This window comes from Macaca nemestrina, chromosome 7, assembly GCF_043159975.1.
Source record: "Macaca nemestrina isolate mMacNem1 chromosome 7, mMacNem.hap1, whole genome shotgun sequence".
NCBI classification, from domain to species: Eukaryota; Metazoa; Chordata; class Mammalia; order Primates; family Cercopithecidae; genus Macaca; species Macaca nemestrina.
This window is the reverse complement of record NC_092131.1, coordinates 119,456,259-119,471,765: the sequence shown is the minus strand read 5'-3', so window position 1 is coordinate 119,471,765 and position 15,507 is coordinate 119,456,259. Positions and strand designations below refer to the sequence as shown.

General features: G+C 38.3%; 2 long non-coding RNA genes across 2 annotated transcripts in view; both read left to right on the top strand.

Annotated features, from left to right (window-relative positions):
* LOC139364403 (uncharacterized) overlaps nt 1-15,507 on the top strand; it is a 115,299-nt gene that overhangs the window by 82,909 nt on the left and 16,883 nt on the right. The gene's annotated exons all lie outside the window — the stretch shown is intronic.
* LOC112428729 (uncharacterized) lies at nt 143-10,704 on the top strand. The gene is made up of 3 exons (XR_003020778.2): nt 143-636; nt 7,746-7,947; nt 10,585-10,704. It is a non-coding gene; the product is annotated as an uncharacterized lncRNA (long non-coding RNA).

Genomic DNA, 15,507 nt, shown 5'->3' with positions numbered 1-15,507 from the left:
GAACTTGAGCTAACGCAATTTAAGCTTCAAGTCTACCCAATGTAAGTGAAGTGAAGCAATGAACAGTGCCTAATGGCCCCTTAAAATGTAGAACACCTATCTACATAGCTCCTTCTTTTCCACCCATTTAAACAAATGATAGCTACTGATGTTTGATTTTACGTTAAGAAGAACATTTTGTCAAAAGTACCTAAATCATTTTCTCACCTCGCTGCTTCACTTTCCCTTTATGGATGCAGACTAAGGATCTTAATTTATGAGTTACCCACTCGAGCTTCTTTGCCAGACACCTGGACCTGTTTGCAGAATTAAATTATTGGCTGTGAATCTAACATCAAACCTCCAGATGGCACCAGAGAACCGAGAAAAACAATTCCATTTCCAAGGAGACTTTGTGTTGCTAACAAGAGACAAGCAGGCTGAGAGAAAACGCCCTGTTTGTCACAAAGTTACATCTGCGAGCTCCTTCAAGGAAGGGAGGTGCCTGACACTCCTTGTTAATGCCCGTTGCTGTTATGCTGTTACAGACTTGCAATTGTGCAACTCTGTGATGTAAACAGGCAGGCTTTGTATTTTTGCTGTGCCCCTGGAGAGTGGAGAGGGTGGTTCTCTTGGCTGTCTCTGGAACAAATTTGGGTAAGTGCTCAGAGATGTGTTACTACAGAATGTACTTGTGAAGCTCTTATTGCAATGCAGTCAGATAAGCAAAGATATCTGCTAGAAAATAAGAAAAAGTTACACAATTTTAGACTTTGTGGTTCATTGTCTTTTAAGACAGCAAGTCCTGGTATTGTCTCTCATAAAGCTACAGAAAGAGACCATGTTGAAAACTGATGATAGCAGTCGATTATTTGCGAAAAGCCTGAGAGATGATTCAGTAAATACAAGGTGAATTTCATTGCATCCATGCAATCAGAGACTTGCATACACTTTTTATCCCCTAAACAGATGAACGAATGGCATGGCCCAGCTAGCAGGCAGTTGGCAGGATAAAGTTCTAATCAACAATTGCCTCTTGCCTTCCTTTCTTCCGTCAGCTTCTAGCTTACCTTTCAGACACAGGTTCCATCAAAGGAAACCTAAAGGGAACCTTCCTCCTTGGCCTTGCCCCATCTAGCATCCACAAGGATATTACACTCCAGTGAAGCCTAGGATGTATCCCAATACCCCAAGAGCACCATCAACAGCTTTAATCCTACAACTCATGGTTTACTTCTGCAACATTGAGATACTTGCTGGGGCCAGAGGACAGGGTGCAAGTGGGAACCTGAAATGCTCTTTTCCAGGCTTACTGCGGGACTCTTTGTCTCATCTCTCAGCCATATGTCACCTCATAGGATAGATCTCTCCTGACCATCCTATCTAAAATTATTTCCAGTCACTCACTCTTTCATCCCTCTGCACTTATCAGAGTAAAATAGTCTCATTTTATACTTGATTGTCTGCCTTCCCTCACTACAGTTATTGTTGAAGCGGGCAGTAACTCCCTCTGTCTGGCTCCCACGGTATCCCCACCTTTTACAAGAGTGTGTGGCATGTTGTAGAAGGTTTGGTATAGACTGAATAAATGAATGAATGATGACAATAGGCTGATTCATTTCTCTATTTTCTTCTGGTTATGAAATTTGATTAAAAAATGAGATTTGGGATCAAAGCCATTACCAGATAACGTTATATTAACACAAATAACTGAATTATGCCTTAGGAAAAGACAGTGTATAACAGGGAATTATAGATAACTTAAAAGAATATCTTTTCTGAAGTAATAAAAGAGAGGAACATTTTAAAATAAATGATGAAAAAGAGAACCCAAAGGCACAGGATCCTGCTGATAAACAATTGCACATAAGGATGTACTATTTCCATGAGAATAAGTATATCCTGGCTCAAAAAGAGCAGAATAAAATTGGTACAGTCTCAGGTTTATTCTGCTATTTAATCTACAATTGCACAACCACATGGGACATCCACCAACTCACCAGTCCAGGAGGGAGAAAAACGCCTTGGATTCTTTCTATATTTATAGGCATGTATACTGCAAATTGCATTATCTCTAACAGACTGCCAGATGAGCTGGAAAAGATCATCTGTCAGCATATCCAGAAAGCTTTGTCAGACTTTCAGATTAGCTCAGGTTCCACTGTAATCTCACTATATACTTCTTCATCAAATCGATTACCATTGTAATTAAGTGATAAATTGGGTGATTTGTTACCTAGCCTCTTTCACCTCCATTGCGATGTACCCTTCAAGACAGAGTGTTCCTGTTCCTGTCCAGGGCTACATTCCTAGCCTTTGGAGGAATGCCTGCTAAACCAAAACAATTAATTAAATATTTGTTGAATAAATAAATGGATAAATTGAGCATTTATTATGCTGCAAGCACAGTACTGCATACATCCTTACGTACAATTGCTTTTTAAATTTCATCTCACACAACCTATCTGGTAGATACTAGTTTTATCCCATTTTACAGATGAAAAAACTGAGGTCTTTAGAAAGATTAAGCAATATCACTGAACAAGAATTGAACAATAACATCTATAGCAAGTTGCCCATTTTAAATGATATTTTACTGGGGAGTGTGAATTATTGTGGATAAAGGAAGTCTTTGGCAAAGAAACACGTAGAAGCAAATTTCATCACTAGAGAGCATCGCTATCTACTGAAGTTCGAAACTACATAGTTAGGCCGGGCATCCCCTTTTTGGTTTGTGCCTGACCAATTATGAATAATGCAGAGTTTACATTTTGCTCAAACATGAATGACTGGTTTGTTGGGTATGTTGAACTTGCCACTATCTAGAAACAATTTTATTTTTTCCCCTGCCACTATCTTCACACCGTGTAATCATGTTGTCTTTTTCCATCATTGGATGAAATCTTGGGCAGATTCCCCCAGCTTCTCATTGAGTTTCAACCATAAGAGCAGCCTCATTTTATTTAGGGTATCAAAAAGACTATTATAATTACTTTGTATTTTGTGAAATATAACAGTAGCATTGTGAGTATATCAAAAAGATATCCCCGTAGCTGTTAGAGATGCACATGAAGTGTGTTTTAGTGAAATGATAAAGTATTTAAAGTTTGATTTTGAAATAGTCCAGAAAAAAAAAGAAGGGGGGAGAAACCACAACCAGTAAAAGATTGATAATAGTTGAAGTTGGGTGATTGGCACTCGGGGAGTAATTGTATTCTTCTTGCTGCTTTTGTATATATTTGAAAATGTCCACACTAAAATGTTTTGTAAAAATCCAGTCTGGTTTAAATAGAAACTAGATGACATTCTCCAGTGCGAAACATGTGTCTCCTCGTCTTCCATCCCTCCATCTCCCTTCAGCTTATGCTGACCCCTGGCCCGGTAAGAAAAGCCACAGTGCGGAAAGCAGGCATGGTCAGTCTTTCCCCTCTCCTGTGCTTGGCTCTTCTCTTCCTCCTCCTCTTTTTATTTTCCTTTCTTCTTTCTTCTACTGGCTCTGCTATTTGTTGCTCTTCCAGGGCTGGGGAAATTGGAAGGGGAGGGAGGCAAAGGGGAAAGTACCTTTTTAATTAGCTGGTGCTATCTGTCGTTCTCTCTGGATGGTCATGCCCTCTGGCATGACAGGGGCCACATCCTGGTCCTTTGATGAGGCTCCTCAAAGGACTCTTCATTGGCGTCTTATCACCACCACCATGTTCCATTGTGCCCTGACTGATGAGAGATACGACCTTCCTGGCTAATATGGTCTGAATGTTTGTGTCTCCCCAAATTTATATGTTGAAATTCTAAAATGATGGTGGTATGAAATGGGGCCTTTGGGAGGTGAGTGGGTCATGAGGCACGAGCCCTCATGAATGGGATTAGTTCCCTTATAAAAGAGGCCCCAGAGAGCGGCCTTGCCCCTTCCACTTGTGAGGACACACACAGCAAGAAGGCACCATCTAGGAGGAAGTCGACTCTTTGCAGACACCAAATATGATAGGGCCTTGATCGTGGACTTCCCAGCCTCCAGAACTGAGAAATAAATGTTTGTTGTTTATAAGTCACCTGGTTATTGTTATTTTTTGTTATCGAAACTCAGACAGACTAAATCACTGGCTGCCTTCTCATGACCTCTCTCCCTGCTCCTGCCCTAGGCATAGCCACCGTCTTCATCCTGTCGAGTGAGGTTCCCTTGCTATAGGCAAGTCCCCAGCCAGTGCCTTTGAGGAGTGCCATAGTTTTGATGCTTTCTCTCTTTTCCATCTGGTCCATGGGCTCTCAAGAAGCACACTTGCCTTATGAAATGGTGGGAGTTCAGCTTGTCCATCTAGTGCCTCTCTCCCTGTCCTGCCATCTTGGGCCTTCCAGCTAATCTCAGGAGAGGGAGATGCTTCTTCCCCCATTTTGCACCTGTTGCTCTTGGCTTTACCTGTCACCAAAATTATGAGGCAATGAAAAGTCCTACGCAACATCCTTTTGTACCCTCCCAGCTTTGAAGATTAAATAGGATAAAACCTATGAACCACTTAGCATAGTGCCTTGCATGTTATAATTTCTCTATAAATGTTATTATATTTAATAAGTGAAAGGGGAGAAAATATATTTCACTAGATAATTAAAATATATTTGATGAAATTTAATACTCAATTTGATTAAAAACACTTTTTATACTTCTCAGTATGGTGATCTAGGTATTCTGAAGACTCTTGTCACTGCAAGCTGTACACCAGATATGAAGACATTGCACAGAGACAACACTGTAGGGCAAGGAATTAGAGACAATTAAAGAGATATGATACACAAAGACATGCAGGATAGAATGAGAGGGTTTAACATCCAGTTGGAATTTCATTGAACAGATCAAAGAGACCAATAGATCCTGACCTGGTCACTTGGCTCACCTACCAGGTGCTCCCCCGACAGGCCAACGTATCCTGTCTATGGCCTGTAAAGTACAAGGGAAAGGCATCTTGACTCTATAATCCTCAGACTGACACCACATGCACACAACAGACCACCTTCAACCAGGCCAGAACTCACCCAGTGACAAACTCAGACATTGTCAGTCAACCAGCAACATTCTGCAGCTTTGTTTTCCTGATTGATAAGAAACAGAGACAGGCCACAGTCTTTCAGTTTTAGAAGACCTACCACATTTCTCCTCTCCCTACCTCATTCCTGAAAGTCTACTTTGACTTTGTTGGACCTAGTCCTTGGCTTGACAGTACAGCATTTTTTTTTTTCCTACTCAGTGCTCAATTTTTGTTTTCAATCATCTTTAGTTTTCCTTTAGCAAAATAACTTGAGATTTCTACAATGAAGAATGACATGAACTCCTAAAAGAATAAAAAGAGTGTTCATATCTTTCATAGTCGGCAAGAGATAATAGAGTAAGAATATGTGTGTGCGACTAATCTAAAAGAAAGTAGAAAAAAGACAGATAGAAAAAATATTAAAATAGCACAAAATCATTTAAGATAAGTAAAGCCAAATAATTGATATTTATCAATTTATCACCTTTCTGTGATAACACGAAAAGGTGGAGGGTCTAAACACATCTGTTAAAAGGCAGAAAGTGTGCTAGAAGATGAAAAGGAAACCAACTTTACCTACATGCTGACTATGAGAAACTAAAAACACAAGAACATGACAATGACAGCAATGTCAAAAGTAAAAGATGAAAAAAAGTACAGCAGGCAAATACTAATCAAAAAGCTGATATCTCTATATTAGTGTCAAACAAAGTGGTTTTTGAGACAAAACACCAAGTGTATGAAATTACTCAATAATGATAACAGTTTCACTTCATCAGAGAAAGATAATACTAAACACGACCACCTAAATTTGCATCAAAATATATAAAACACAGCCGGGTGTGGTGGTACACACCTGTGGCCCCAGCTACTTGGGAGGCTGAGGTAGGAGGATCACTTGAGCCTTGGAGGCAACGGCTGCAGTGAGTTGAGATCAAGCCACTGCACTCCAGTCTAGATGGCAGAGCAAGACCCTGTCTAAAATATATATATATACATACACACACACACACACACACACACACACATATATATGTATATATTACAAATCTTAAACTAATTACAAGGAAAATGTGACAAATTCACCATTATATTAGGAAATTTCACTACCCATCTCAGTAATTTTAGGTTGAGCAGACATACAGCCCCCCACTTACACATACATACACACCTATTACACAGATTGGAAAATTTGAAAACACAATTAATAACCTAGATTTAATAGCTACATATGGGACCAGCACCTAATGATCAAAACATACATTCTTTCTCAAATACACATGGAACAGTTATAAAATTTGGGTAAGTCTAAGACATAAAGCAATCTTCAACACATTTAAAATAATTAAAAATAATTATTTTCATACAGGACACATTATCTTTCCACAGTGCATTTAATCTTGGAAGCAACAACATAATGTCAATGAAAAATGTACCATGTGCTTAGGCATTTAAAAACTCATGAATCATGGCCAGACACAGTGGCTCACCCCTATAATCCCAGCACTTTGAGAGGCCAAGTTGGGTGGATCACTTTAGGCCAGGAGTTCAAGACCAGCCTGGCCAACATGGTGAATCCCCATCTCTACTAAAAAAAAAAAAAAATGCAAAAATTAGCCAGGCTTGGTGGCACGTGCTCCATCTCAGCTACTGGGGAGGCTGAGGTGGAAGATGGCTTGAAGCTAGGAGGTGGAGACTGCAGTGAGCTGAGATTGCACCACTGCACTCCAGCCTGGGTGACAGAGGGACTCCAACTCAAAAAAAAAAAAAAAAAAAGTCATGAATCAAATACCAAAAAAATGGAAATTTATAAGCATGTTAGCATTGAATGCTAATAGAACCACTATGCAATACAATATGATTTTGTGATTATTTAGCCCATAAGATAATGAAGGAAGAAAAACAACAGATTTGGTAAAATTTGGACAACTCTTATGGATATGTCCTTAAAGTCTTGAGTACGGCTGGCTGAGTAGATTTTATCATGAATTGATACCACCAAGGCATAGTTTTTACTTCAATACAGCACCTATAATTTCAGTATCTCTAACTTCATGCTATACAGCACCTATAATTTCAGTATCTCTAACTTCATGCTATGGGCTGAATTATGTCCCCCTAAAATTCATATGTGGAAGTCCTAAGCCCCAATATCTCAGAATGTAACTGTACTTAGAGACAGGCCATTAAAAAGGGAATGAAGGTAAATTGAGGCTGCTACTGTGGACCTTGCTCCGGTCTGCCTGGTGTCCTTGTAAGAAGAAGAGATTAGAACATATATGACCCAGAGACCTAGAAGTGACCGTGTGAGGACACAGTGAGAGGGAAACCATCTGCAAGCCACAAAGAGGGGCCTTCGAAGAAGCCAACCCTGTCAGCACCTCAAGCTTGGACTTCCAGTCTCCAGAAGTGTGAGAAAAATAAATCTGTTATTTAAGCGGCCAGTCTGGGATTTTGTTATGGCAGCCCTAACAAACGACCACACTTCACATTCAAGAAAATTCATGTTTACTTACTGATATGGACTAAATTTTGTCCCCCGCCCCTGTGCTCAAAGATTCATATTTTGGAGTCCTAACCCACAATATGACTGTATTTGGAGTCAGGATGTTTTGAGGAGGTGATTAAAATTAAATAGGTCATGAATAGGGCACCAATCTGATAAGACTGGTGTCCTTATAAGAAGAGGATGAGAAACCAAATCAATCTCTCTCTCTCTCTCTCTCTCTCTCTCCCCCTGTGCATACAAAGAGGAAAAGTCCTGTGAGGGTACAATGACAAGGTGACCATCTACAAGCCAGGAAGAAAGGCCTAACAAGAAACCAACTCTGCTAGTGCCTTGATCGTGAACTCCCAGCCTCTAGAACTGTGAGAAAATAAACATCTGTTGTTTAAGCCACTTGGTCTGTGATATTTTGTTATGGAAGCCCAAGCAGACCAATATGCCTACTAAGTAAGTACAAGTTCTAGACATCAAAATGTTTTCTTTATGTCATCTCCTTGACAAATTAAATATTTCAATGTCCACATTCTCCGAAAGAAAAGGAGTCAGTGTTTTAACGGATCCTGTTTAATCTTTACTTCCCTATATCTTTATTTCTGTGAATGTGACTTCAAAAATGGAGTCATTCTATATCCTACTGCCAAGGCACAATCTGGTAAAAGCAAGAGAAAGGCTTTGCTCTGCTAGTTCACCCTTTTCTGCTCAGCATTTGGCTCTAAACTGTAACCCGAGACCCTGAAGTTGCTGAGGCCCTTAACTTCTTACTCCTTTGTCTCAGAATGATCTCAGCGGGACAGTTCCTGGAGTTTCCTTTCATGTTTCAGAATATGACCAAGACCAAGAAAATAAAATGTTGATTCCTGATGCCATGTGGCTCAGGGTTTAGACAATGCACTCGGGTCACAGAAAATTGAGACCAAATCTGTTTTCTTGCATCTGCTCCATTGACCTCTGTGACATTAATTCTCGACAGCAGATTCAACGTGCTAGAACCAACCAATATTAGAGTGCTTAAGAAGTTAGGTTAAACTGAGCTCGGGTCACTGTGCTAGAACTATGGTTACCAAAACTGAAGTACATATTTACTCTTCAGTTCCTATCTCAGCTGTGAAACTGTGAGTTTTAATTGGGGAGTAAAGGATTTGTCTCCTTAGCTTCATGTTAGAAAGCAAATGAAAAAACTTGTCTAAAACCCTTAAAAAATAGTCCCAACCTGGGATAATTCTTCTCAGCTATTCATGGAAATATATGACCTATTTTAGGCAGGTAAAACAGAGGCAAAATTAAATTGAGACATTTGAAACCATGGAATAATCTAACAACATGCTTTTTTTAAATTCATTCCCAAATGACACATCAAGTTCCTAATTTTTATAATGAACTGCTTTAGGCGTGAGACAATGAAGTAGTGTATAAAGTATTACAAATAAACTCATATATGTAAAACTGTTTTAAAAATTTTAGTGATATGGAAATATAGCACTGTTGTATTAAATAATAACCTATTCTATAATCTATATTTTAAATTTCTTATTTTAGAAACAGCTCTTATATGTTGAAGTTTGCTAGTAACTAATATTTGTAACTATAGTCTAAAACCATATTGTCACAATGATATGTAAAATCATAATGTCATATTATATCTTTACACAGAACTTTTGCTGTAGTATTATTTTCTTATTAAAAATTTAAAAACAGATATCAGTTTCCATGATAGCTAATCAAATACACTGTTTTGTGATAATTTCTCTTATTTTATGATAAAGCAATCTTAACTATTATAAAAGCAAATAATATATTGAACTACTGATCCAATTTATCAATTAATGGTAATACAGTACCTACTATGTGTCAAGAGTTATGCTAGGCCATCAGTTAGGACAACTATGGCTGCAAAGGATCACCCAGGATCAAACTATCCTAAGGAAGTTTACTATTTCATACTGGAAGTCCAGAGGAGAAAGGAAGAGGGCACAGCACTTTTAGTGGCTGAAAGACACCTTTGTGTCTGCACAGACCCAGAATTCTTCATCTCTCTGCCATCTTTAGCATCAGCTTCATCATAAGGCTGCTTTCACTCATGGTTTCAAAGGGTGTCAGTAGCTCCAGGAATGTCATTTAGTTTAGACAGTGTCCCGAAGGAGAAAAAAGACTTCTTTTTCTCATATGTCCTTCTTAAGAATGTGGAAAATTTTACCAGGATCTCCTGAGAGATTCTTGTCCACCCCTCATCAGTCAGCACTTTGTCTCATGCCCACTCCTGAGCCAATGCAGGATGCCTTTTCCCCTCTTCTCCATGCGTCTCCCTGTGATTGGTTTGGTCCCATCAGGACTCTCCCCTGGGGATGGAGGTTGAGGCTCTATGTTTCTGTCTCATGGAGGAAGAGTGGAAACCAGAATAAAACCAGAGCTCTGAGAGCAAGGACAAAAGTAGCCTCTTACTAGGTCTGCTACAGCTATGCTGAGTTTGGAAAGCACAGTCAATCTGATGGAGGAATAATCAATAGGGAATTGTACACAAAGAGAAGACATGAAAAGCTAAATGATAATACCCAGTAAGTACCTGTAAATCCTCCTTAGAACCAGGAGCGACATATATAACTACATAAATACAACATCAAATAATAAATCATAATATAGCTTGTCATTTGTAGACAATGCATGTTGTATGGGATCAGAGGAGTAATAGCATGTAGGTAAACTGTCCAGAGAAAATTTTATGGAAGAAGTGAAACTTAAAAAAGAGTTGCATTTAGATAATTCTGGAATAAATAGAACCATTGCTTTTCTGCCTTTTCTTGAAGCTTTGAGTCTTCTGACTTGTCTCAGTACCATGCAATAAGAGCAGATACTGACCCTCTCCTTTTGTTCTTACAATAAATCAGATCTGCTTTTACTTTGACCTGTTCCTGATATCTTCAGCTCCAGGCTCTTTGGCTCATAAATCCCTGTGTTCATTGTTTATAATAAAGACTCCCCATGACTTCTCTACTGCTATTGGCTTCCCTTTCAACAACTATTCAAACGATCTACTTGGATAGCATTGTTCTAACTACCCTGGTTCATTTTTTCTTTTTCATTTTCCAGCTTTAGCCCAGGCCTGAGGGATTTCCCCTACCCAAGTGGTCATGGCTGAAATTCCCACCATACTGGTCCCTGGTAGTAGAGTCAACTCTACCTTTCTGTCCTCCACCTCCACATCTGACAAACAGGTGCATTATTTTACTTCCCTCACGGAGTTTTTGTGAGAACTAATGAGTGAAGTCCTTATAAAATATTTAGAAAAGTATCTGAAAAATAAATATTTTATAAGTAAAAATTAGCCACTATTAATATTATCGCTGTTATTTTTGTTTTCCTACCAATCTGAAAAGCTTGGGTTTGATTGCAGAGATAATTATGAGTGTTTTCATTAGGTAATTTATATAATAAAAGCAACAGTTTAGGTGTTGAATAGGTCAGCAGGTGAGAGAATAGAGAGAGGAAATACAAGATACTGTAATATCTCAGGTTTGTCAATAAAATAAATTAAGATTTGATCTAGAATTTGGCAGTGAAAAGCACTGGAAAAATGTGCAAAGCATTTCAATGAAAAAATTAACAGGATTTTAAAGGCTTTTTTCATATAACTGGTGGTTTGAGGGAGAAGGTGTGAGCTTGCGTACCTGGAAAAATTGATAGAAACTGGCTTTTAAAAATTCTATTGCTCATACTTGGTAATTTTTCTGGCTACACTTTTTTTTTTCCGAAGAGACTAGTAAATTTATCAGCTTTACATTGTCTTTGATTTAACATAGAAATAAAATAAGTTCCCTTTGTGGACTATATCCTTGGATTATAGTGAGAGTTCAATTTCCAACAAAGAAAAGTAAGTGTAGAAGTTTTACAAAGCTTTATTTCATCCCACAACATTGTCGTCCTTGTAAAATCACGAGTGTGTTGAGTTTAAGCAAAAAATAATTAGGCGTGGAAATCAAATTAAAATATGGAAGATACTCTTTCTGCCCTAAGACTTTTCCCTCTACACAAAGCAGACAGAAAAGCTGTATAATTTATGAGAATGCTGATTAAATCACCCTTCAGCAACCACCTTTTCATAGTATTATTTTTCCTCCAAAGCCACATAAGAGCCACAAGAGATTTAATGATTGTGCAAGAAAAGTTTTTCATTAAGGACTTTAATAAAATCAAATTAAATAAAAATTGAGAATCAATACAATGAAGATAGGAATCTGTGGACATGATTATTTTTGGAAAAAACTTGCTGATCTCATATGCACGAATCTTTAAGTCAGATGGTTTGAAAATTTGGTCTCCATTTTGAGTTTGGGCACCTATTAATCATCTGTACATGTGCTTTTGTACTTGGCTAAATATGACCAGCTCACAGAAGTTTGTTAGTGCATATTTGGTTTCATTCATTTCCCACATTTTGAGAAAAGGGTGCCTTGGTTTGGTTAGATAACAGAAGAGAAAATGGCAAAAACAAGTGTGTTCGATCTCCCTGAAATGATGCTCCACTGTTCTTGAGTCTCTGTGACCCAGAAGGTTCCTCTTGTATCTTTTTCCTGCTGGTATGTGAGAAAATCTGGCAAATGTGGGAGCCAGAGAGGCTAGGCCACTAAAAGCCTGTGTGCGAAATGATCTGTACACAGCGAATTGACTCCACCTTTCACACATTACCACTTAAAGCATGAAAGGAGTATGGCAAGGTGGAAGCATTTTACCAGCAGAAGAAAACATGCCTCCAACATCAAGAAGTTCCAGCACAATTTCGTGCAGCCAGGACCAGATGAAGGTAAAGGTCAAGCAATATGTTTTAAGGACTGAATATCTATGTTTCCCCAAATTCATATGTTGAAATCTAACTTCCAATGTGAAGGTATTTTTAAGTGGGGCTTTAGGAGATAATTAGGTCATGAGGGCAGAGCCCCTATGAGTGGAATTAGTGCTCTTATAAAAGGGATCCCAGAGGGCTCTCTCTCTTGCCCTGTTTTTGCCATATGAGAATCCAATGAGATGGTATCATCTGCAAATCAGGAAGAGGAGGCTCACCAGACACCAGATCTACCAGCACCTTGATCTTGGACTTCTCAGCCTCTATAACTGTAAGAAATAATGTTTGTTGTTTAAGCAACCCAGTCTATGGCAATCTGTTATAGCAGCCTGAACTAAGATAATCTATAAGGTAAGCCAAATAAGAAAAATATCCACACCCAAAATGACTTTAAGTGACTCCCAGAGGAACCCTGCCGACATCACTAAGTTCAGAGAGGTAAAATCAGGCAAAAAGCAGAATTATCCTCGGGGGTCCATAAAAATTTCCAGGCCTGGTTTGAAAGCAACTGTCATATCTTGACACAAAGGGGCATATATTGGATCCCAGAATGTTCTACGGACTTCTTAGGGCTTGCAAAAGTTGTATAATTGTATTAATTATATAAGTAATACATGTTCATTGTTGAGATTTTAGAAATAATAATCTATCATCTGACCTCTTTGAGAAAACCATTATTAACCTTTTAGCTTTCTACTCTCTGTTATTTGCATACATACATGTTTATCCATGTAGCATTTTTCATCGTGCTTTTGAACTCCATTTTATTTACATCGTGATGACTTTATAGTGACAAAAAAGATTCCAAAATATGATTTTAATGACAGCATAAATGGCTGTACCACAATATATTTAGTCATTTTCTATCATTGGATATTTATATTATTTCTAATTTCCCTTCATTATCATTATAGTTAATGTTTTTGAACATAAGTCTAATTCCATATTTGGTTATTTCCTTACAATATTTTCCAAGACACAGAATTGGTGAAGAAAATGTATATTATGAAAGATATCAAAAATAAAAATTCGAATTTCCTTTTGATTATATGGATTCATTTACATTTCACTGTTGGGATCTGAGGGTAATCCTTTAACCATCCTTAAAATCTTTATATATATATGTGTGTGTGTGTGTGTGTATATATATATTCAAAAATACTTGTCAATTGGCTAGATGGTTTCCTTATAGAAAAGTTCATTATTGATTTTCATTAAATTGGACATGTTTTGCGTTGCACTGGAGTGGGACATTTGTTTGGCTGCTATGGTGAATTTCTGATGCCTATTTTTTTTTTTTCTTTTTAGTGATAAGGTCTTGCTATATTGCTCAGGGTGATCTCAAACTCATGGCCTCAATTGATCCTCCCACCTCAGCCTCCCAAGTAGCTGAGACTACAGTCATGAGTCACCACACTCAGTGAATTTCCAATATCTTGTGTCAATTTTTCCATTATGAGAAGAGGAGTAGGGTGGGCAGGGGTTCTTCTATTTTGCCATAGTATTTATCTCTGGTTCCTCCCTTGACCCCAGACCTGATATTTAATTCATCATCAAATCCTAATGGTTCCACCTCAAAAATAAAAGATATAACCAGAATTCTGCCAATCCTCATCACGCTCGCTGATAAGCCTGGTCACAACTGCCATCATCTTCCATCCACATCAACCCAACAGCCTCCTAACCAGCCTCTTTGCTTCCACTCCATCCCTTCACCATGTAGTCTTCACAGAGCAACCAGAGTGAGCTTTGAAAAATGAACATTATTCTTTTACTTAAACTTTCAAATGGTCTTTTAATCTCTTCTCATTTTTCTCCTTATCCCCATCACCACTGGTCTTCTTTCTGGATTTTTCAAACGTGCCAAACACTATTCACTCTCAATACTTTGGCATTTGCTGGTTTCTCTATGCAGAAAGCTTTTCCAGATATTCTCCTGAGACCTCCAAGAGAGGCTTTGACCATCTGGTCAAATCAGCCCTTGTCCAGCACAATTCAACCACCTCTGTGAAGCATGTTGCAAGTAAAAAATTATATACATATGTGTGTGTGTATGTGTGTGCAGTAGTTGTATTATTTCTGTGTTTATGGGCTCTCTTCTCTTTAGCATATAAACACTATGAGGATATAAACTGTATATTTTATGTTCTAGGACACATAAGGCAGTTCTTGACACATAGTAGGCACTCAACAGCTATTAAATAAATGAATGAACAAATATCTCTCAAGGTGATAGTATAACATTTGCCACACACTAAGTGTTCAGCAAATGGCACCTATTATTACATTGCCATTCTCTAAGATGTTATTTATCCATTATTGGAAAGAGATTAGAATCTTCCATTATGTCCCCTTTATCTTTCCCATCCCCTATCTTTCTGCCCCATCAGGCCTCTTATGCAAATAAGAAAAAAATCCTAGCAAAAATAGTATCTTGGGGTGTATTTAAATATAAAGCTCATTATAGACACAATCCATTCTGCAACCAGGAACCCTAGTCTTTAATTGGAATGAAATTTGTGAGTTGAGAATGGCCTATAATGGCATTTCTCGACTCATTTGACCAAATGACAAGATGGCTTATTGCACCTGCAACAAGCTGGCAGATTGTTCCTGCCTTCATATGGGTTTTGAACTTTCATTTTACAGATTACACAGGAAATATAATTTTAGCATCAATTACTCTTGGTACCTTGGAATAGCCTTATGCTAAACACATATTCACGTATGTAAATGATACATTAGGGTGTGTTTGAATTCTTAATAAAGACAGACTGCAAATAAAATTTAGAGCAAAAGGAATTATGTTAACAAATGAGCAGAACTTTAATAACAGCAAGGCTTTTTGGTTTTCGTGTTTGCAAAGTATAACAGCCAGGGATTTGGCAGCCTTTTGTGCCTTTACCTTTTTGGCAGTGTTACTCTGTGTGCGTGTGTGTGTGTGTGTGTGTGTGTGTGTGTGTATAGATACTATGGAGTGCTATGGGTACCTTTTGTCATAAGAAGGATGCAGATGTTTCCAGGCTGGTGGATAGCAGGGATGTGACTAGAAGCAGAGTTTATACCCAGTGATTCTAAAGAAGGCAACAGAACACGTGTGAGGAAAAGGTAAAGGCACCCTGCAATGTGGCGACTAACTCCATGGGAGTACTAGCTGCAGGAGCCCCACTTGG